Source organism: Urocitellus parryii, chromosome 10 (genome assembly GCF_045843805.1).
Source record: "Urocitellus parryii isolate mUroPar1 chromosome 10, mUroPar1.hap1, whole genome shotgun sequence".
NCBI classification, from domain to species: Eukaryota; Metazoa; Chordata; class Mammalia; order Rodentia; family Sciuridae; genus Urocitellus; species Urocitellus parryii.
Genome location: NC_135540.1, coordinates 123981754 through 124003847, shown reverse-complemented (window position 1 = coordinate 124003847; position 22094 = coordinate 123981754).

Below are 22094 nucleotides of genomic sequence, written 5' to 3'. Positions count from 1 at the left end.
ACAAGTTTCATTTCTGCTAACAGAGCTGTTATCATTCTCCAGAGCTTTCTTCTCTGCACAGCATTTTCCAGAGAATGTGTGTGTGTGTGTGTGGTATAAAATGTTATTCTTTTACAATGCTGAGTATTCAATACGCAAGGTCACTTTTAAAAGCAGCCCCTTTAGTATTGATGGAGCTGTCTCCTCTGGCTTGTTTCTCTTAAAATATTGGCTAATGGATGACTACAGGTGATTTTTAAAAGGGGAGCATTAGTCAGGGCTTAAAGTGCTATAGCTTCCCTTACCTGTGTGAGAAGGTGCCAGGTTGATATGTGATGGATGGTCTTGTGTAATGTTGGGAGCTACTCTCTCCATTTATATGAAACATCTTTGACCACATGGGAAGCAAAATCAATATATGAGGTAATATGGTGTATAGCATAAGTCTATCAGAATAACTTAAAGACTAAATAGTTTTTAAAAATAGTTTCTATATAACACATGCTACAAGGCAATACTAATAGTCTAATTTTCCAGTCTTCAGAGTGGCAGTGAGTGGCTGTGAGTCTTTGGTCTGAGGAGGGGGGGTGCAGAAGAGAGCTCAGCTCTTTCAACTCTTCAGATGAGTCATCTTGGGGGATTTCTTCTTAATGGGACATTATGAGTGGATTGTGTCCTGCCAATGTGTCTGTTAAAATCTTAACACCTAGTAGCACAGAATGTGACCTCTCAGGGAAATAAACATATTTGTAATGTTAAGATGGCTGGAATTGGGTGGGCTTCTTTGACAGTATGATGGGTATCCATATATGAGATGAAGGGTCTTTCTGTGAAGTCCATATGAAGGTGGAGGCAGAGACTAAAGTATTGCATCTACAAGCCAAGGGATGCTAATGATTGACAGCTGTCACCATAAGCTAGGAAGGAAGCATGAACAATTTTTCTCCAAGAACCAAGCATGCTGAGAAGGCACTAACAATTTTTTACACCCTAATTTCTCATTTCCAGTCTTCAGAAAGAAAATAATTGTTATTTTAAACCACTTTGTTTGTAGGTAGCCCTACTAAACTAATACATGAGGCTTCTGTGATGATTATTATGTTCTAAAATGTGGAAAGAGAAATTCATTGCATAATTGATTAAAATATCTCCTAATTAAATTATGACTCTAATATAAACTTTTACTGTGGATGAAAAGAAAGAACATTATGAAGACATTTTCTTCTAAAGAGCTCACAAATCAATTTGGATTAAAATGAGGGAGCATTGATATTTTTGCACTTTTACTTATATGTATATTGGCATAAAATATATACATAAAAATATGGAGTATACAGGCCATAGGAGCCTTATGTCTTCTTCAGACTCTTTAAGTTATGGAATATATGTTCTTCCTAGGCTGATAGTAGGTATTAGTGTTGAGAAAAATACCAAAATAAACACTGAATGGTGACTAGGCCTTTTTATAGCCTCTGGGAATCAGAATGAAAGTGTGACACTAGCATTCTAATTGTTTGATCGAGCAGGGCATGTTTTCTTTTCCCATTGATGGGGAATCTCATGTATTCTTTTCTCAAAAGGCCATCAGTAGCAGTGCTCAGGGGGAGGAGAGTGTATCCTGCAGGGTTTTTCCTTCATCCATTAAGCTGACCCTTTTCTGACCAGGGTACCTCTTTGAGAGAATGAGTAGGAGTGAGAAAACATTCATATCACAGAAGTCTATTTCCATTGGAAAAGGCAGAAGTAGAACATTAGTTTGCATTGAGAAAATGTTTAATTATTTCATTAACACTAGACTCAATTTAAGGAAGTTGTTTAAATGAACAAATAAATTTGCTCTTTGATTGAGATGATTTTTTTCAATTACAAGGCTGTACTTTACTGTTTGTGATTTAATTTTCTTAAGATTGTTGCAAAAGGATGGCATTTGTTTAGAGTAATTATTTAAATTATCAGTGCTTCTTGCTACTGCCCATATCAAGGTTGAATTTTCACTTAATTTTGCTTATAATCATTTGATGAAGAAAATCTCATAGTCCCCAGCAAATATATTGTCAGGATTTTTTTTGACACAGTGTAAATCGTATAGAAAACATGAATTTCCTATTCTTAAGAGCCTCACATTCTAAGTATTACGAAATATGCTGTAATAGAACCATTAATCTAGATGGCAGACACTCGGGACACTCTATTCTTACACTTACTATATGTTTGAACAGAGCAGGGTTGCAAGAACTATTCATACACACTAGTTTTTGTGGTTATTTATAACATGGCAGGATAGGGTTCACGAAATTCATTCACATTATTCCAAGTAAGACTTGGTACAAGTTTGATTAGGTGCAACTTTTAAATGTGTAAACTGTAATTCTGACACATTAAGGACATATTAAAGGCATGAAGAAAACAATGGCACATTAAACATGTTTTTCTATTTCTTTATATTATAATGATCAAAATCATTTTTGAAAATTGAAAAGTAAAACAAAAGAGTCCAAAAAACTACAACTTTTATGGCCTTTTTAAAATGTAAGTGACATCTTATGGATATTTAAATAGTTTTAAGCATAATGATTTTTCTAATTTTTATTTTCTACTTTTAACTCAAGCATTTTCAATTAAAAGGAATATGCTTTCATATTTCAGAAAGTTATAACTGTTAACTTACACGTTTTATTTTTATGAATATAGCAGATTTTTTATCTATATGCCTAAAGTAAGATGCTTAATCTATTTGATATTTTCTTTTAACTAGATATTCTGTATGTATACCATTATAAATTTTTTACAGTATTTCTTTATTGTTGAGATTAAGTGAAAAAATATAAAATACTTTTGGATTCCTATTATTTACAAAATGATAGCTTCAGTTTACAAAATTATTAGAACTCAAATGCTAAATATCAATGAGTAATAAGTCCTTGACATTGAGGGTAGTGTGTGTGTGTGTGTGTGTGTGTGTGTGTGTGTGTGTGTGATCTTTCTTAATTGTGTCCTTGATTATTTAGATAACTCTTTTTTGGGGGAGGGGGGTGTACCAGGGCTTGAACTCAGGGGCATGCAACCACTGAGCCACATCCCTATCCCCATTTTGTATTTGATTTAGAAACTGAATCTTAGTGAGTTGCTTAGTGCCTCACCATTGCAGAGGCTGGTTTTGAACTTGCGATCCTCTTGTCTCAGCCTCTGAAGTAGTTGGGATTACAGGCCCATCGTGCCCAGCTTTGCATTATTATTTATAACTGGAATTTACTCAATTTTCTATATATTTTGTTTGCTTATTTGCTATATACTTGAAGTTTTCCTGACAATATTGCATGTGCCAGTTTCATTACAATTCAAGTAATTACAATTATTCTATAAGATATGCATTATTTTCTATATATTATGTCACTGAGATTGCAGGGCATAGCCCATATTGGAATGAAACTCTGCATGATATCAAGTTCTGCTGTATCTCTATGCTCAAGCCTCTTTCCTTTTTTATCTACATATATCAAACATATATGCTGTCCTTGAGGATCACAAAGATCCCTGAGAATTTAAGTACATAGTTATCTGTTGTACCTTAAACACTTGTTTTTAACAATATGTATTCTAAGCACTCTGAAATATAAACTTTAAAAGTAACATTAGGTTGCAATTTTATGGTCATATTATCTTGTTGCACTAAGAAAAAATTTTGAAGTTTAACTTTAAGTTATTGTCTGAAGAGAAAAAATAAATTCACTGGGTTCCTGACATATGAACTAGCAGCAGTGTATAGGCTGCATATTTGTAACTGACAGTGCCTATGGCTCCATTTAGGGTTGATTCATCAGTCATGTCATCTTTTGAAAGTGCTAGAAATAGCTGCAAAGCTGGAGTGCCTTTTGAGATGTCCTTTCACACTTCCATAAGGTTATTGTACATCCATTAACTCAAATGACAAAGGAAATGTCACCCAAGTTGAGTGAATGGATGCCTGGATGCTAAAAGCCCTATTGTCTCAGGTGAAGGGGCAGATGTGCAGCTTCAGGGAGGTGAAAATCTCAGATTCTTTATCTGTGTAGTCACACATGATGCACATTATCCTTACAGACTTGTGAGAAAGAGGATCATCAACCATCAAATAACATGATATATAGAACTAGACCTTGGAGTTGACCCACATTATTCTTCATCTGTTTCTTTCTGATGGTCTCTGTCCTATAATAAATATCAGTCACCCAGAAGTGTGAAGACGCAATGGGACTGAGGAAAAGATGAAAATCCAAATAAGGTCACTATTGGAAGAATGTGGAAATGAAGTCAGAGTTCTGTGTGTGATGTAGCAGGTTAAATAAAATAGAAGTGGGAGCCATAGTTGAAAGGTATATTTGCATAAAAAATAGCTCTGATTAAATGACAAACAATATATAGGATACTCAATATAAAAAAAGCTAATAAAATCTGAATAAAAAAAATAGGATTACATGAAATCAATACCAAACATCTGCAATCTCCATTTATCAGATAAAATCAAGCAAAAGCCCACTGAGCTCAAGAAAAACTTCAGAAACATAAGGACCTGTATTATCTGTATACATTTTTTGCCTCCCAAAGATAATCTTTGCCTTGCCTTTGGAGCTAGTTAAAATTGTAGAATTTAGCATCTATGCATTAGGTGTAATGATTTAGAGTTATTAAAAACTATCTGTGGAAGTCTTGATTTAAAGCAAGCTCATAATTGATTCTTATTACAACACATTGTGATAGACCAAGGTTCAAGATCTCCTTGGTTAATTCCCTCCTGTTCTGATCTTCATCCATTTTCCTGGAACTCACTCTTTCCTTTATTCCACAGTGTTCATAACAGGAGATGTTGAAGGCATGTCCTCCAGATCGGTGGCTAAAAATAAGAAGTTTCAACGTTCAGTGCAAAATGTGAAGTCAACTAATAGGAAATGTACATAGTGTAAAGCATCCAGTGTGTACTAACAGAGTAGAGGATGCCTTCATAAAGTTTATATACAACTTATATCTTTACAGTGTTATTATTTAGGACATTGAAATATCACGGTATTTCAGGTTGCTTTGGAAGGAATGAGTTGAAAGCAATCTTTGAGTAAATCAAAATAAAATTTCCCTTTGGTAAATCTGGATTCAAAAGAGTTAATATACAGAAGGTAAAAAGTGAAGTCAAACAGAGATTGAAATTTCATTAAGTGCAGATCAAGAAACAAGGCTTGTGAGTAATTTGCAAACAAAAGTTCCTGTTGATGGGTAAAGTTAAAGTTAATAGGAACATAAATAAAGTCTAAGCAAAGCCAAGGGCATGGCAAAATGTTCTAATCAGTGTTTGTCTTCTGAATCCCCAATTTCTTCTTATGAACTCTATTTGGAAGAAATTTCACACTCATTCTTCATACTACATACTAAAAGTAAAAGATGAACTAGTGTTCACAGAATATATAGTGTTTCTCTGAGGTTAAATTCAGATTTGTGGTAGTCAGAACTTAGTTTTGAGTTCCTTTATCATACCAATTAGCAAATGACATAATGATTGATGACTAAAATTCAACAGTGGATATGAACTGGTTGTTTAGATGATTTATAAAGTTGATAAGTATTATCAGTCAATTTTGTGATGATATTAGTAATAAGTAACAATTAATTTTGCTCACTGCTCTAAGAAATTAACATTCAAATTACTGTAATGAAGTATATAGTAAGATTTCTGTAAAATTTTTGACAACTTGATACTATATTTTAATGTTTGACTATAATATCTTTTGGTCTCTAAATAATAATAAAGAGAAACCTGGTAAATATGTGAATCCACAATCAGATAATAATAGTAGCAAAGCAATTAATTGTTAATAAGAAAGAATTATGCTTATAATGGCTGTGGATTTGATGTTCTGTTCCTTTTGGAGAGTTTCTGGGCGTGAAGGAGACACCAACAAGTTAAGGATATAGATGCTTAAACATTCAGAACTGAAAGGAATGCATCTTGACAATCTCCAAATCCCTCATGTACCCTTGCATTTATATCAAGTGACTACCCAGGGTTTCATTTGATCAACCTCAGTAATAGGGAACTTTTCTCAAACATGGAAAAATTAAATCTTGGTACAACCATATGTCACACTGTGTCTTCAAGTCATCACCTCCCCCAAAGGATGCCAGAGAAGCCCAAAATACAATCCTTCTCTAATCATCTACTAGATTGTAGGGACAACAAAAGTTAAATACTCCAGATCATAAGGAGTGGTAGCTGAGAATTCACTCTATAACAATCTGCCAAGTTTTGAATCTTGGCTCTGCCATTTGATAGCTACTTGACCTTATGAAAATCACTTATTCTCTCTCTTCCTTCATTGTGAGGGCAATTTTATGTGTGATTTTTTTCTAGGTTGTGGTGCTCAGTTATTTGGTAAAAAGCCAATTTAAATGTTGCTGAGAAGGTATATTCTTCAAAAGTGTGATTAACTTTTAAATTAGTAAATTGAGTAAAACAGATTACTATCCATAATTTGTACAGCCTCATACAATTAGTTTATGGGCTTTGAGAGTAAACAGGTCTGCTCTAAATGTAGCAGTTCTGCTTCAAGATTATAACATAGAAGACTTGCCTAAGATTCCAGTCTGAAGGTTTCAGATTCAAGGTTGCAACATTGACTCTTTCTTGAGTTTCCAGCCTTCTCATCTGCTCTACAAATTTTTGCCTTGTCAAAATTCACATTTGGCTGAGCCAATTCATTAAAATAAAATTGTTCCCTCCTTGCTTTTTATAATAATGGGGATGACTATGTCTAATGAATAAATGATTATAAGGATTAAATTGTGACTACATAATTGTTTAGTGTGACGCAGGCCACTAAAGTAATATATCTGCTCATTAATATTATTTATATATATTGTGCCTGTAATAAAATAGTTACTCAATAAATGAGTTGAACTAAACCTTTATGTATTGTCCCATCGTGATCCAACTGATCTTAAATTTGTTCTTGAAGGTTTACAATAATTTTTTTTATACCTTAATTTTATTTATTTATTTTATGTGGTGCAGGGGATCGAACCCAGGGCCTTGCATGTGCTAGGCCAGTGCTCTAATGCTGATCCACAACCCAGCCAACAATTAAGAATACAACATACACTAGTATCACAGTATGTAAAAAAGTGGATGTGTAACCGATGTGATTCTGCAATCTGTATACTGGGTAAAAATGGGAATTCATAATCCACTTGAATCAAATGTATGAAATATGATATGTCAAGAGCTTTGTAATGTTTTGAACAACTAATAATAAAAACAGAAAAAATAATAATTTTAACATTATTCTTATGATAATTTGTATTTGAAAGTAATACACAATGACAAATTATAGATACTTAAATACTTTCAATATCTTTATTCATTCTATAGTAGGGAAAAAAAAACAGAGGTTTCCAAATTATACAAACATGGAATGAAATTTTAATTCATTTAGAAAAACATGGCTTTGGGAAAGTCATATTCTTTAGTCTGTTTTCTCATCTGCAAAATTATGATCATAATATGTGCCCCATGGTGGTGCCATTGAGATGTAACTACATACATTTATCACTTATTGTTAATGTTGTGCTAATTTTTATTTATAAATTCTTAGATTATTCTAAATTGACTTGAATATACAAAGAGCAATTAGAGTCAGCTGCATAATCTTTTGCATTAAAAATTCCTTTTTTGTGTGTGTGCTAGTCCTTAATATGCATATTGAGTTTTTTCCCAGGAAACACATACCATAAATATATATCAGATATTTTCTATTAATAATACTAGGAATTTAGGGAATTATGAATAGCTGCTTTGCACTATAGAAATAAAGCACTGTACTTTTTTAAATTTTTTTTTATTCAAATATCTTGTTTACTAGTTTACTAGTCACTCATGTGGAATCCATTTTAAGTAGACTTTCTACAAACATTTCTCAAGTACTCTAACTTTATACTAAGAAGTATTCCATCATTTGATTTAAAAAGTCAGGCACTTTGCTTTGGTTTTGTTAACAGAACATCTTTAGTAACAATACAAAGTGATTTTTATGGAGATATAACATGCAATCATTTTAACACAGCTGGAAAATATTCCATAAGACTTACTGCTTCATTTAGCACTCACATTCGCATAGCACTTGGCATCTATTAAGAGTGGACAATCACTTTTATTAGTCAGCAGTGACTAAAGTCAATATTATTTTTTTCCATTTTCCAGAAAAAAAATTTAAGTGTTGAGAAATTGATTTCAATTATGTTGAGTAATAAAGTGGATATTTCTGAGGTCCGTTTTTAACGTTAAAGATATTGTCAAATTGCTACACTCAACTCGAAAGCCAAATATTGTCTGATTCTCACAAAGAAAAGTGGGGGGGGGGCATTTTGGTCCTGTATGTATTGAGGTTTGTCCATAGGATATCAAAACAGATGTGTGTTGTGGTTTCTTTTCTATTTTTCAAAACACTTGAGACTGTGTAATATTATAAAGAAAAGAAATTTACTAAGCTCATAGTTATTGAAGGTAAATTTAATTTCCCTTCTATTACAGACCTGCATCCATTTACACTGAAATAAATTTTTTTAAGAAATGGTTAAAATTACTGAATATGCTCGAGTCACATCTGCTTCAGATCTTTTCTCTCTTTCCATAGAATTCATACCTGAAACAGTCTAGATTGTGTAATTTAGGAATAAGTAAGAGAAGTAGGACAAGGATTGATTTAGGACTGAACTGTACATTAAAATGGATATGTTGTTAGAAGAATATATACTGAACTTACAATAATACTTAATTTCCTTTTTAAACTCTAGAAAAATCCATTTACTAAACAAAATATCCAAAATTTACTTTCAATAGAAGTGTGAAAGTGATTGGACAGAGCTTAGTTTTGGCTGAAGACCATAACCAAGTGTAGGATTTTAAAACAAAAACAAATAATCTCAGAGAACACTTCATGGTTAAAGAAAAGTAATTTAATTTATTAGAATAAAAATATAGCTACAGATTTTAGAAATAAAAAATATTATCAAAAATCAGTAGTAGAATTTCAGGAACTATTTAATACTTTTGTGACAGCTGTATAGTTTTCTTTAAATTATCTGAAATTAAGCAATGTCACTCTTACACACTGGGCACACACTGTGCTGTCAGAAAAAAGTATGTCTGCAGCAGGTAAGTAAAATCATGTTTAAAATGAGTAAAGTAAGTTAATATATGAAAAAGCATGTTAGAAATAGCATTAGCATAATCATATTTATTTTCTTTAGCATCTTGTTTTTTAAGTGTTCACCATTTGTCCTGCAAATATGTAGCTAACATTCTGGGTAACTGTGAATATTTAAATGATAGCTTTGTAGTAGCTATACTATAGTATAAAGGAAGCAAGAAAACCTCAAAAGTCAGATTTTCACCTTGCCTTTTATTTTCCTTTTCTTTTAAATCTATATTCTATCCTTTAGCTAATATAAAAACTTGTAGTCCCTCTTCCCAAGTTGTGAGAAGTAAAAGTGAGGAACTCATCAAAGATAATGCTCAAATTTCTGGTGTATGTAATTGGTAGTAGTTTTTATAGCATGAGGTATCAAGGAAATATGTAATTTGGAAGAAGGTATAGTCAATGCATGCAGTTTGTGTTATATAAGTGAAGGTACCCATAGAATTTCAAGCAAAGATTTGTATTGGTCTGTTTTCCATTACTATAATAAAATACCTGAGGCTACATAACTTTATAAAGAAAATAAACTATTCCACTCAGAGTTGCAAAGTTCAAAGTCATGTCCCTGGAATAAGATCCTGGGGAGGACCCTCATGGCAGATGGTATCACAGTGATGGGAGCACATTTGAAAGAGAGAGAGAGCACATGGCTAGACAAGAAGACAAAGTGATATTCAGGGCTCAGGCTTAGGTTTTCATAACAAACAACTCACTCTTGTGAGAACCAACTAAAGGTACTCAGGACAAATATCTTATTTCCTTCCTAGGATAACAACTTTAATAACCTGAAGACCTCCCATTGAAACTCTGCAACTTAAAGGTCCCACCATTTCTATGCCACCACAAAGAGGACCAAACCTCCAACAATGAACCTTGGGGAACAAACCATAGCAAGTATATATATATATATATATATATATATATATATATATATATATATACACACACACACACACATGTATGTATATATATAATGAATATTAAGAGAAAGGTTTAGATTAGATACAGAAATTTGGGAAGTATTCACATATGGAAAATATCTTCAATTTTGGTGGTGAAGGAGATTCACTCAACAAAATTTCATTGAGAGCCTATTTGGTGCAGAGCCTTGATCAATACAGTTACCTCAACTTGATAGATAAACAAAATGTGCACGTGGATTTTTCTTTCACAATTCAACTACATCACGAAAAATGAGAGCCTACACAATAAGAAGAATGTTGGGCATAGAATTAGGGAATGCCAGAAATCCAAAATAATTAGGGACAGAGCCCAATAACAGAAAGTTACCTATTGTATGTTTTCATATTTTTTCCTTTGTACATTTTTAGACTTCCATCTAAACATACATTGATTTCATCATTCTGTCAGTTTGACAAGTTCCAACATCATGATAATTCACTTTTTAAAAGTTATTTATTCATCCTTTTAAAATTCCCAACAAGCTTTGATTGCCTATAATTATCATTTCAGACATTGTTATAGATATTGAGGATAAAAAAAGTAGCTAAAACACATTTTTTTGGCAGTAGGAACATGTATAGTTCTTCTTATGTTAAAATTAGTTAATCAGTTGCATTTTCTTTTCTATCAGCATAGGGATTTGGGTAGCAGAACCTAGGCCATACATGGAAAATGTTAAATAACACAAGTAATGACAAAGTTGAACATTTCTGAAGAAAAAAAGGGAGGCCAGGCATAGCCATTAAGTGATTTTTAACCTATTTCTGATTCTTTCCCTACTAGCAGGTACATGGCAGATTTGTCTCCCTCTGGATTTGAAGTGAGGCACAGCTATATAACATAATTTGGCCAACCAAGGGTGAGTCTTAAGGTATCAGCCCTTAGTATGACCTGCTTTCTTCCTGTGTCTGTAATGTTCAAGATAGTAGGGACTCATATTGGATTCCCACTTGAAGAAAATATGAAAAATCCCCTGTTTTATGCAATGAATATAAGTAAGTACCTTGAGAGAAATAAGCTCATGTTATTTTAAACTTCCAGGATGATGGCAGTTATTTGTTGTAGCAGCATTTGCTAGTCTATCTTGATGTCTATAGAAGCCACATAACTAATAAAAACAAAATCAACCCACAGACTAACTTATTTTACAGTTTTGATTAGTGATTTTTCAGCTTATGATATGAGTGATCTTCTGCTTTGGTATGTATCACATTTTTGATTGACTTGAGAGGATGCACCATGTCTTCTACAGTCATCTCATATTCAGTACTAAAGTATATCTGTAGCATTCCAATTGGCCTGCACTTAAGAAATACTGAATTGAAATGTGTCCTGAGTCACTTGATTGTGTTCTCCAGGGCTTTCACTTCAGAAAAGAACTTGTTTTCACTTTTCTGCTGATTACTTTTTTGAAGCATTGTAAAAAGAAAAAGGCAGTTATCAATAGAAAGATTTTTTTTTCTTTTTGCAATATATAATCCAATATCTTGACAAACAAATACACTTATTTTTATTTCACAGTTGAAATAAATTGTTATTTCAAGCTGAAGGCATTAACAGGAAACATTTGATTCCCTTCTTGTGATATCCTGGCAATTCCCTCTTTGACTCAGGATATGCTGACAATCAAGAGTTTACTGAGAACTAGATTCTATAAGAGAAAGCTAACTGTTTAATTCGTAGCTTTTGGATACAAACAATGGTTTCTAGTTTGAACCAGCAAGTCAGTTCACCTCAATGCACTTGGCAGTTTGAGTATCACCTTTGCATATATAATCAGAAATTATATTTCAATAGTGAGTTGATGGCAGATATGATTAAATGGAAACATGTATACCAACATTAAAGCTGTACGCATTAACTTTAAACCAGTACAACATAGTTCAAGGCACTGATATTTCATCTTTTCATGCTGAAATGTGGATGACAGCAAATCTTTGGTGATTTAAATCTAGACAACTAAAGGGGCTAGGATATAGCTCAGTGATAGTGTGCTTGCCTTGCATTTGTGAGGCCTGGGGTTCGATCCCCAGTATTGTGTTATCCAAAGGCTTATGTTGACTCTATAGACTACAAAAGGGAACCAAAATCATAAACATCCTGATATCAAGTGGTTTTAGGTAAAAGGAAGAAGAAACAGATATTGTGATTTGTGGAAATTCTTTTAGAAGAAACACATTGAAAAATATGTGGAATTTTTTTAAGCATGGACCTTTTCCTATGTTCATGTTTTATCTCTCTATTATTAAGAGGCCTGACACCTATTAGCCTTAGAAATATTAAGTGAAAAAGTAAATAAAAGAAATCTGTTTTCATTCTTTAACATAATAAAGTTTAAACCCAAATTGTAATTATTCAACTATATATTTAATGAGCAATAATACATTAAAAGAACATCTCTAAATACTTCGCATATTGAAGTTTATAAAGAGGTCATGCTCTTTCTCTTATAGAGGTTGTATTCTAGTAAAAGGAGGCATACAACCAAACAACTAAACCAAACATATAGTATTTAAGGCACTTGTATAAAAGAATAACATCTAAAGAGGAACAAACAGGGTTGGGGGTTGTGGCTCAGTGGTACTGTGCTTGCCTACCATGCGTGAGGCACTGGGTTCAATTCTCAGCACCACATACAAATAAATAAAAATAAACAAATAAAGGTCCATCAATAACTAAAAAAAAAAATTTAAAAAAGAGGAACAAAGAGAGGCCATTTCTTCAAAGGATAGCTTTTCAGCAATAACTCTGCAACAAATTACCTGAAATTTCCATGAAATTTGTGTAAACAACTTTTGTCTTTAATTGAATGTTTGGGATTAAAATAGAAAAAGGAAAAGAATTAAGAATACATGAGAGTTCAACATTGTGGTGGAAGCAGAGTATGAAATTTTGAAGAGAATGGTCAGGACTTGACATCTGAGCGAAGACCAATAAAGAGCAGAGTCAGTGAACCACGTAGATGTGGAGGAGAGGTGTTTCCAAAAGAATAAATGTTTAGAGGTATATAAGAGGTGTGTAAGAGGTATGTAAGAGAGCTCATGGCCCTGGTTTGAAAGAAACCACAGCCACAGTATTGGAAATGCTTTCTTAGAGATGTTGGGACTGTGGGCCTGGGGTTGGAATTAGAATCTTCCAGCTCATAATGAGAATTCTTCAGACTAAGGAGCCATTGGCAGTTTTCTGGTGTGGAGTGGCACATTGGAATGCAGTCTGCCTGCTCTATTAACAACATGGAGCAGGGATAGAATAGGGAGAATAGAGTATCACAGGGATGGAGTGAGTCAAGAGTCTACCCTACATTCCCAGTGATTGACAGCAGTGTCTCAGACCAGGCTGACAGCAAGGGAGATCACAAAAGCATTCAGATGGAAACTAGAGCTAAGGGAACTTGAAATTGGATAAAATGTGAAGTATGAGAGAAGCACAGGGTCATGGATGGTTGTAAAGTTTTGGTCCTGAGCAGCTAGAGGCTTGGATGCCATTTACTGAGGTAGTAGAGATTACTGAAGCAGCAGTTGGGGGTGGTTGTGGAAGTGTGATATCAGGAGCCCAGATTCAAAATATTATTGGTCTTATCCAATAACTAAAGGGGATCAATCCATAGGATTTAAATATTTTTACAAAACTACTGGCAACTAGCTTCTGGTTGTATCTAAAGTATGCACACTCTGTCATTCCCCCCTTATCTTTTCCTTTTTGTTCCAGGCGTCTTTTGTAATTTTTTCAGAATAGACTAATTCTCAGATACTATATATCTGATTGTGCTTTTCTGCTTGTCTCAGGTTTGAGTTCTGGTGCAGGTTTCATACAGTATAATAACAAGAGCACTCCAATTGTGTCACAGAGTAAGGTTATAAATACTGATTAAGCCATGAGCAAAATGCTTCAGAGGCCACCACAGTGCTGGTTTTGTCACAGGGGCCTGGAGCTCACCAATTTAGGAGTAAAATAAGCTGACAACTGGAATGTTAATTTTTTGGTATAGATTCAATTTAAAATTTTTTATCCTGAATATCTGAAAAAAATCTGTAGAGAAAATTCATTTCAAGTTTAGAAATGTTTATCAATGAAAGCTACATATTTATTTAAATTAATTTATTTTAATTAGGTATATTTGACAGCAGAATGCTTTTTGATTCATTGCATACAATTGCAGCACAACTTTACATTTCTATGATTGTACACCATGTAGCATCATACCATATGTGCTGTTATATATGTACCTAGGGTAATGATATCCATCTCACTCCACCATCTTTCTTATCCCCATGTACCCTCCCTACTCTCCCTCTCCTTTGCCCCATCAAAGTTCCTCCATTTTCCCCATGCCTCTCCACACCCCATTATGGATTAACATCCCCTTATCAGAGAGAACATTCGGACTTTGTTTTTTGGGGATTGGCTTACTTATCATGATATTCTCCAACACAATGGAATATTACTCAGCATTAAAAGAAAGCCTCATATTATTATGCAGATAAGAAAGTATATAATTTGAATACAGATAATCATATTTTCATGTCATACTTTAAAAAGAGCTTACCAAAAATCCCCTCTTCTTTTTATTCCATTTAAGTCTGAAGTTATATATGTGCTTATTTATTTGTTTATTTGTATTTTTGTCTCCACCTTTATTATGCTTTTCTTTTGTCAGTGTTACATGGATGCTTGGAGAAAGCAAGTTAAAAAAAAAAAAAAAAGCTCTTAGATTCCTTGACTGTTTCTTCACGCAGAGGTAACAAAGGTCAGTATCTGTCTTGTAACTTGAGGCACTTTGCTTACCAGAGCTTATGGGATTGTGCACAACTTGCACACTTCTGTTCTTAGCATCTATAGTCTCTTCTGTGTGAGGGCTGCATCCTGCTGAAGGCCACATCTCACCCCACTATCTTCACAGTATCTTCTGTCCACTGGTGGTAGATGTGACCTCCCAATTCACCAATTCAGCATGGACTGGAACAAAGTAGGAGAGGAATTACTTTTGCATGCAGAACTCACAAACTTTAAAGGATACAAATTTTGTAGCTGAAGAATTTAAAATGCTATTGTGATTGCTTTGTTGAATTATTGATTCACTCTTTATTTTTCCATCTCATAAGCATAAAGCAGGTGTGTCTATTAGAACCTTCAGTGACATTTTGGTCTTTACAAAGAAACATGAAGAGAGAAGACAGGATTTTTTTAGAGGTTTACTTTGTGGAAATAAGATTCACAAACACCTCAGAGATGCACATTATTTACCATGGTAAATTTCAAAAGTATCTTAGAAACCACAGTCTTATGTCTTGGTGCTCATTTTCATCAGATTTTTCACTGCTGTGACTAAAAGATCTGACAAGGACAATTAGAGGAGGAAAATTCTATTTTAGGCCTCGTGGTTTTAGTAGTCTCTGTCCATAGATAGCCAACTCCATTCCTCAGGACTCAAGGTCAGGCAGAGCATTATGGTAGAAGAATTTGATGGAGGAAAGTGGCTCAGGGCATTCCACCAAGTAGCAGAGAGACAAAGAGTAAGCTCAGCTCACCAAATATATTCTGCAAAGGCACACCCTCAATGACCCACATCTTCCAGCTACACTCTTCTTGCTTTCAATTACCACCTAGTTAATCCCTATTAGAGGATTAATTCACTGACTGGGTTAAGGCTCCCTGAACCTAATCATTTTCACACCTAAGCCTTCCTGCACTGTCTCACACATGAGCTTTTGGGGGACACCTCACATCCAAACCATAATAGTGCTTCAGGCCGATAGAATTTTCTTCACATTCCAAACACACTGTTAGGATCTTGTAAAGAACTGTTTTGTAGCCCTTCATAGGAAAGGACAAACTTGGAAGATTTGCAAGACCATGAAGTTCTGCACCAATGTTGAGATGAAAAGACCTTAAATCCCTTTATCTTATCTCTTTTTCCGCTTTCATTTTAAGATAATTATGTGTGGGCTCTGACCCTGCAGGATAGTACATTTTTTTTAGGGAAATTGGAAACATGGGAATTAGAACCTCATTTCGTCAGCCTTTCAGCTGATATATCTTCATATCAAGAGTGTTAGCTGTTACATCTGGATTTCCTGATGAATCATAATAAGATGAAAAGAAAGAAAGAGAGGAGAAGTCTTATTCTTTCAAGTTTCTATAACAGAATATCATAGACTAAGAAGTTTGTAAATAACAAAATATTTATTTATTTCAGTTCTGTAACCTAAAAGTCCAAAATGAAACTACTTATAGATTTGATGTCTGGTGAGGGGCTGGTACCTGGTGCATGAAAGTCTACCTTCTTGCTGTGTCTTCACAAGACTATAGGGCCATGGGAGTTCATGGGATCTCTTTTGTAAAAACACTAGTCTCATTAGTAAGGGCCCCACCACCATAAAATAAAATACATTGCAATGAAATAAAATACATTGCAATGAAAATTAATTTTCAACATATGAGTTCTGATGGGATGCAAACATTAGTCTATTTTTAGAGAGAGAGAGGGAAAGAGGGAGAGAGGGAGAATGTTAGTAAATTTCTATAGAAAAAGACAAGTGTGTGGGTAACAATGAGACAGCTAGTTTGTACAAAATATATACATGTACTTGTAGGCCCAACTCATAGTCTGACAATGAATTAGAGGGTGAACTCTTCCCTGATGAAGATGATTCTTATGGGAAGTATTTCAAGCTATGATCTGTGGTCTAGTTAATCAAACAGTATGGTGGTAACACAGTGAATGACCACAAGGAAATCAGGGCCCTTCACCAGATACATTACTCAACATTCTTGAGCATGTAGGGGCACCAGGAAGTTTCTGCTTCTCTAAGTTTTATGAAGACACTACAGGAAAACTCTTCCCATTTTTATTTTCTTATTTATTTATTTATTTATTTAGGCATGGGAATCAAACCCAGGGCCTTGTGCATGCTTAATTATTATTCTAAAACATGGAAGAGTCATAAGGAATCCTTCACAGTTAAGTTTAAGAAAATAAAAACCACGATAATGAATTAAGGTTAACAAAATCTAACACAATGAAACCAAAAATAAAGAAAAATATGGAAAGGCAGTAAAAGATTTTGAGTTGATAAAGCACATGTGTTATGGGACTATTCCAAATGGTTAATGCTAATAGACCACCGCACTATCGACAGAGGATATGGCTTTCAAATAAATGAAAATGAAAAGAAATGAGTATCATCAGCAGAAAAGAGAAAATTTATATGTAAATTCTAAAACAAAATGTAATTTTGAGAAGTACTTTGCTATATTCAAAACTAATGTATAGCAAAACAAATATTTCTTCTCTATATATGGAAACTTAACAAGACCTTAAATTGACAATTAGAAATTGTGGTGTGAATAATAGATATATTTAACATTCCTCCACAATTTTATTACATTCTTATTAAAGATGACAAAATAATTTTAAAAACTGCAACTTGTTTCTGTTTTGTATCTCAGTAAAAATATTCCATAGCACACCTCTTCTGTAGAATTGAAATACTTCAGACTCATTTATGTCATGGCTCCCTTCTAAAGCCCCCTCAAAACAGAGGAAAACAAAACTTTGAGCCAAAATTTTCTTTATTTCACTAGTAATAGCAAAAACAATGTCTGGCAAAACTATTCATTTAATATGTAAATAAATGCAACAATGCACACGTTTAATGTTTGTAATGTCAATAACATTCATGTTTGTTATGTGTGTGATGAAACTAGACAGCAAGTCAATGTTATCATACCAACCTTCCTCCACTAAAGTTCCTTCCTTACTACCAAGTGTGGTGGCATACACCTGTAATCTCAGTGACAAGTGAGGCTAAGGCAGGAAGATGACATGTTCAAAGCCAGCCTTAGCAACTTAGTGAAGCCTTAAGTATCTTAGCTAGACCTTGTCTCAAAATAAAAAGAGTTGGGGATGTTGCTCAGTGATTAAGTGTCCCTGGGTTCAGTTAAATCCCTAGTACCCACTCCTGAAAAAAAAAGAGAGAAAAAGAAAAAAAAGATATATCCTTACTTAAAACACTTCATGAAATGATAATGTCATTAATGTAAATCTTTAGGTCCTAACTTTATGACAATATTTAACCTAGCCAGTTGAATTCAAAGTTTAAGTCTTCATATCAAAAATTGTTGGATACTGATTTTCATATTTGTCATCTTAAATTATGCTTAAATAGTTTAATAAGGTTATTTTACTTTTAACCTATTATTGTTACTATGAAAATGATGACATATTTTATTTGATGCAATAGTCTGAATTTGTAGATAAACTACTCAGAATCAAGCCAAGTGAGATCACAAATGCAAAGTGTCTTTATTTAAAGCCCCATTCACAACTGCAAGCTAGAGAACAGGATTGTCACAGATCTGCCCTCTGGTGAATTGTTGGCTCTGTGAGGAGGATTTACTGCAATTACTCATGCTGGGATTTAGATTAAGCCACTTGCAGCTTCAATTCACAAGCCCTTATGAACACTCTGATTCAGTCTACTTAAAAGAGTCCCTTAAAACTTCAGGCTGTTATGTTGGATAATCAGAGGAGCCCATTCATTTTAAATGAAGGGTAAAATAAACTCTAATGTAACCTTTACCAAATTGCACAAAAATAATATAAATAAAATTATTTTACTACCAAAATTAGTAAATACCTGATCTTACCTGATTTAGGTGAAGTAGGTGTTAAAAGGGATCATGATGTTTTAAAGCACATAGCGTTTCAATATTTTATCCATCTCATGGGAAAATAATTTAGTCTTAATTACTGTAACAACAAATCCTTCTGTGATTTGAATTTCATCAGGAAAAAAAAGTCACACTTTTATAGTTCATCTGGGCTTTCCCACTCTTTAGTTATGATGCCAACTACCATCTCTCTTTGTCTTTTTCCTCTTAACCTATTTCTACAGCCTAGGGGTGTGAGAAGCCTGGATGTTAATGCCAATGGACACACCACTTCGTTAATTCTGAACTTGCTTCTTTGTCTCCTGCCACCTGCATAAGAACTGTGACCTCTACCCAACACCACTAATCAGCCACAGTGACTGAAGGCCCCACATAACAAAGATTCCCACATTTGTCATTAAAGTGAAGAGAATAGCCAACTGCCATCCTCTCCTGTACTCTGTACTGTTCACACCAAAGGAAAGTTAATTCAGCCTCCTTGAAGCTCATAAGTATAGATATAGATCTTTTGGTTAGTGGATTGGGGCTGGATAGGATGAAGAGAGTGGTAGATGCTTTACTTTCTTTTGAGAAATCCTCTGTGCTTAGGTCCCTGGGTATGGGCTGAGATTTCTTTGCTCAGTGGAATTCTGAAGCCTAGTGTTATAAGGCTTACATGTGGATTGTTCTCCCCCCAAAGCTCATGAGATAAAATGATGGCCCCAAAGAAGCAGGGTTTAAAGGTGGAACTTTAAGGCAACGATTGGATCATGAGGGCTCTGACCTCATCAGTGGATTAATAGATAAATGATAGGTAAATTGATAGCTGAATATACTACTGGAAAGTAGGACTTAGTAGGAGGAAGTCGGTCACTGGGGCCATGCTCTGGAAGGGTTTATAATCTCCCCAGATGTGCTCTTGCATGTGGGTGCACATTCTCTCTCTCTCTCTCTCTCTCTCTCTCTCTCTCTCTCTCTCTCCTGGCTGTCTATGACTGTCATAGCTGTGTAGCTTTCCTCTACCATGCATTTCTGCCATGGTGTTTCAGCCTTGGGGCCAGCTGACCATGGCTGAATCCCCTGCAACTGTGAGCCTAAGTAAGTATTTCCTCCTCTAATTTGCTCTTGCCAGGTATTTTGAGCATAGTGATGAAAAGCTCACTAGTACACCTAGCAATGACATGGATGAGTATATTCCCCTGGTGGAGATGTGCTTATATGGATTAGCACATCAAGAAAACAGATGATGGTAACCAATTTGTAGAAGGGAGGAGAACTCTTCCGAAGGGTCACTGCAATAAACTGATGGATTAAATAGGACAAATATGTGCAAATGCATTAATATGCAAAAAGGAATAAGTCACAGCTCAGGGAGGACACAGGGGTGAGATTATCCAGCTGCTTAACATTATTCAAAAACTCATATACTTCTCTCTCCATAGGGAAGGGAGAGAAGAGGGAATGTAGACAGTTCTGAGGGCTTGTAAATGATTATTAGGGGAATAAAGGGTGCCTGAGAGAGAAATTAGATTGTGAAATAATTCTCTTTGGTATTTGAATGAGTCCAAGAGACAGACATTGTTCTCTAATGGAAGTCTGTCTTGGTGGCATTCCTCAATTTTCTCTTCTGAGATAGATAATGGGATTTCAGAGTGGGGTAGTTTTGTTCCTTTTCACAATCTAGTCTTAATGCAGGTAAGGAAAATCCAGAGAGAGCCTTTCCCTATGCTTGGGTGGACAAAAGCAATACAAGCTTATTCTCAGCCTGCTTTTAAGGGCCTTAATTTTCTTTAGATTGAACTGCATAGCATGCCAAGAAATGCCATATTTGTGGGTTTCTTGCTCTGAGCCCAAACAGTAATGCAATCCATGAAGCTTTGTACATCAGGACTAAGAATTTTGACTTTCTTTTTAATGTTTGAAAATCATTCAATTATGCTAAGCAGAAGAGTGTTGTCACCTGTTTTATACTTTTAAATGTCTAGTAGTGGCTATGTGAAGATCAGATTGTAAGGAATTGAGTGGGAATGTAAGACATCCAGTTAAAAGGCTGTGGCTCTTCAGGATGGGGATGATATAGGCTGTTCTAGTACGTTAATGATGGAGCCAGAAAAGTGAGGGAACTTGGAATATAGTTTGGAGATGTGTCAAAAAGAATCTTATTGGGTGGTATAGAGTAAGTGGAAAAAAATAGGAGAGTTCAACTACTTTCTGTTTTCAGAGCTCCTCCTTAAAAAATCTGCATTGAGGGTTGAAGTAAGACTTCCCATTCTGCTTATATCTCCAGTGAGAATAAATTCTTGTCAAAAATCTCTGGATTTATAATATTTGATAATTTTAAAGAAACTGATGACAATTCTAGGTTACCAACTCACAACAAGTTTTTTTTTTAAACTATTATTGTTTGGCTAATTTTCCAAAATGTCACATAGGTTTTTCTTATATTATGATAGTGTATTTCCTTTGCTATATGTCTGTTTTTAAAATTTTTGAACAAATTCAAATGTTTTTCCTTCTTTATTATTACATTCTATGTCTATTTCTAGTATTATTGATTTCTTCTCTTCCACTCTTATTTCTCAAAATTTCTTTGAACCTTTTCTTACTTCAACTTCTAGATATGTGCACATCAACCTTTATAATGTACCCTTGTGTATTTATTCCATTTTCATCCTTCTCCATCAAACACAATTGATATTTTGTCTTTTATGTCTTGTTATTACATTTTCACTAAATTTAAGAATATGTCCCTCAATTAAATATTCCACTAACATAATGGGATTTTGGTTTAGTTTATTGAAGAGATATAGAACAAGGAAGTCCTCCTAATTTTCCCCTAATTTACAGAAAATGGAAATTTTTTGAAAGGAATCACCTTGCCCTTGTAATATTGCTCTGTGGCACCATCAATTTTCAGCAAAAGTTACAAAGGATTAATGTGGGAAAAGGGATAAGAAGCTGAACCAGAAAAAATTCTCACCCAGTTTTCACTGTCTTTCTTTCCCTTTTTTTGTTTGTATGGTGCTAAACTGAAGTACAAGTGCCAAAATCAAATAAGAATGATTATCTATAATGTCTACTCCATTCCTTTTCCTCAACTTTTTTTGCGGGAATGAGTAGAAGTTTGGAGGTATAGACTCCCTTATGGAGTCTCAAAGGAGAAGCTCCCATGATTGTTGAAATGTAGGAAAAACCCGGGATCCTTGGAAATACAAAAGAAGCATTCCTGAGCAATCCAGCCCGTGTCCTTAGCCCATGTCCTTGGTCTGAATCCTAGTCTAT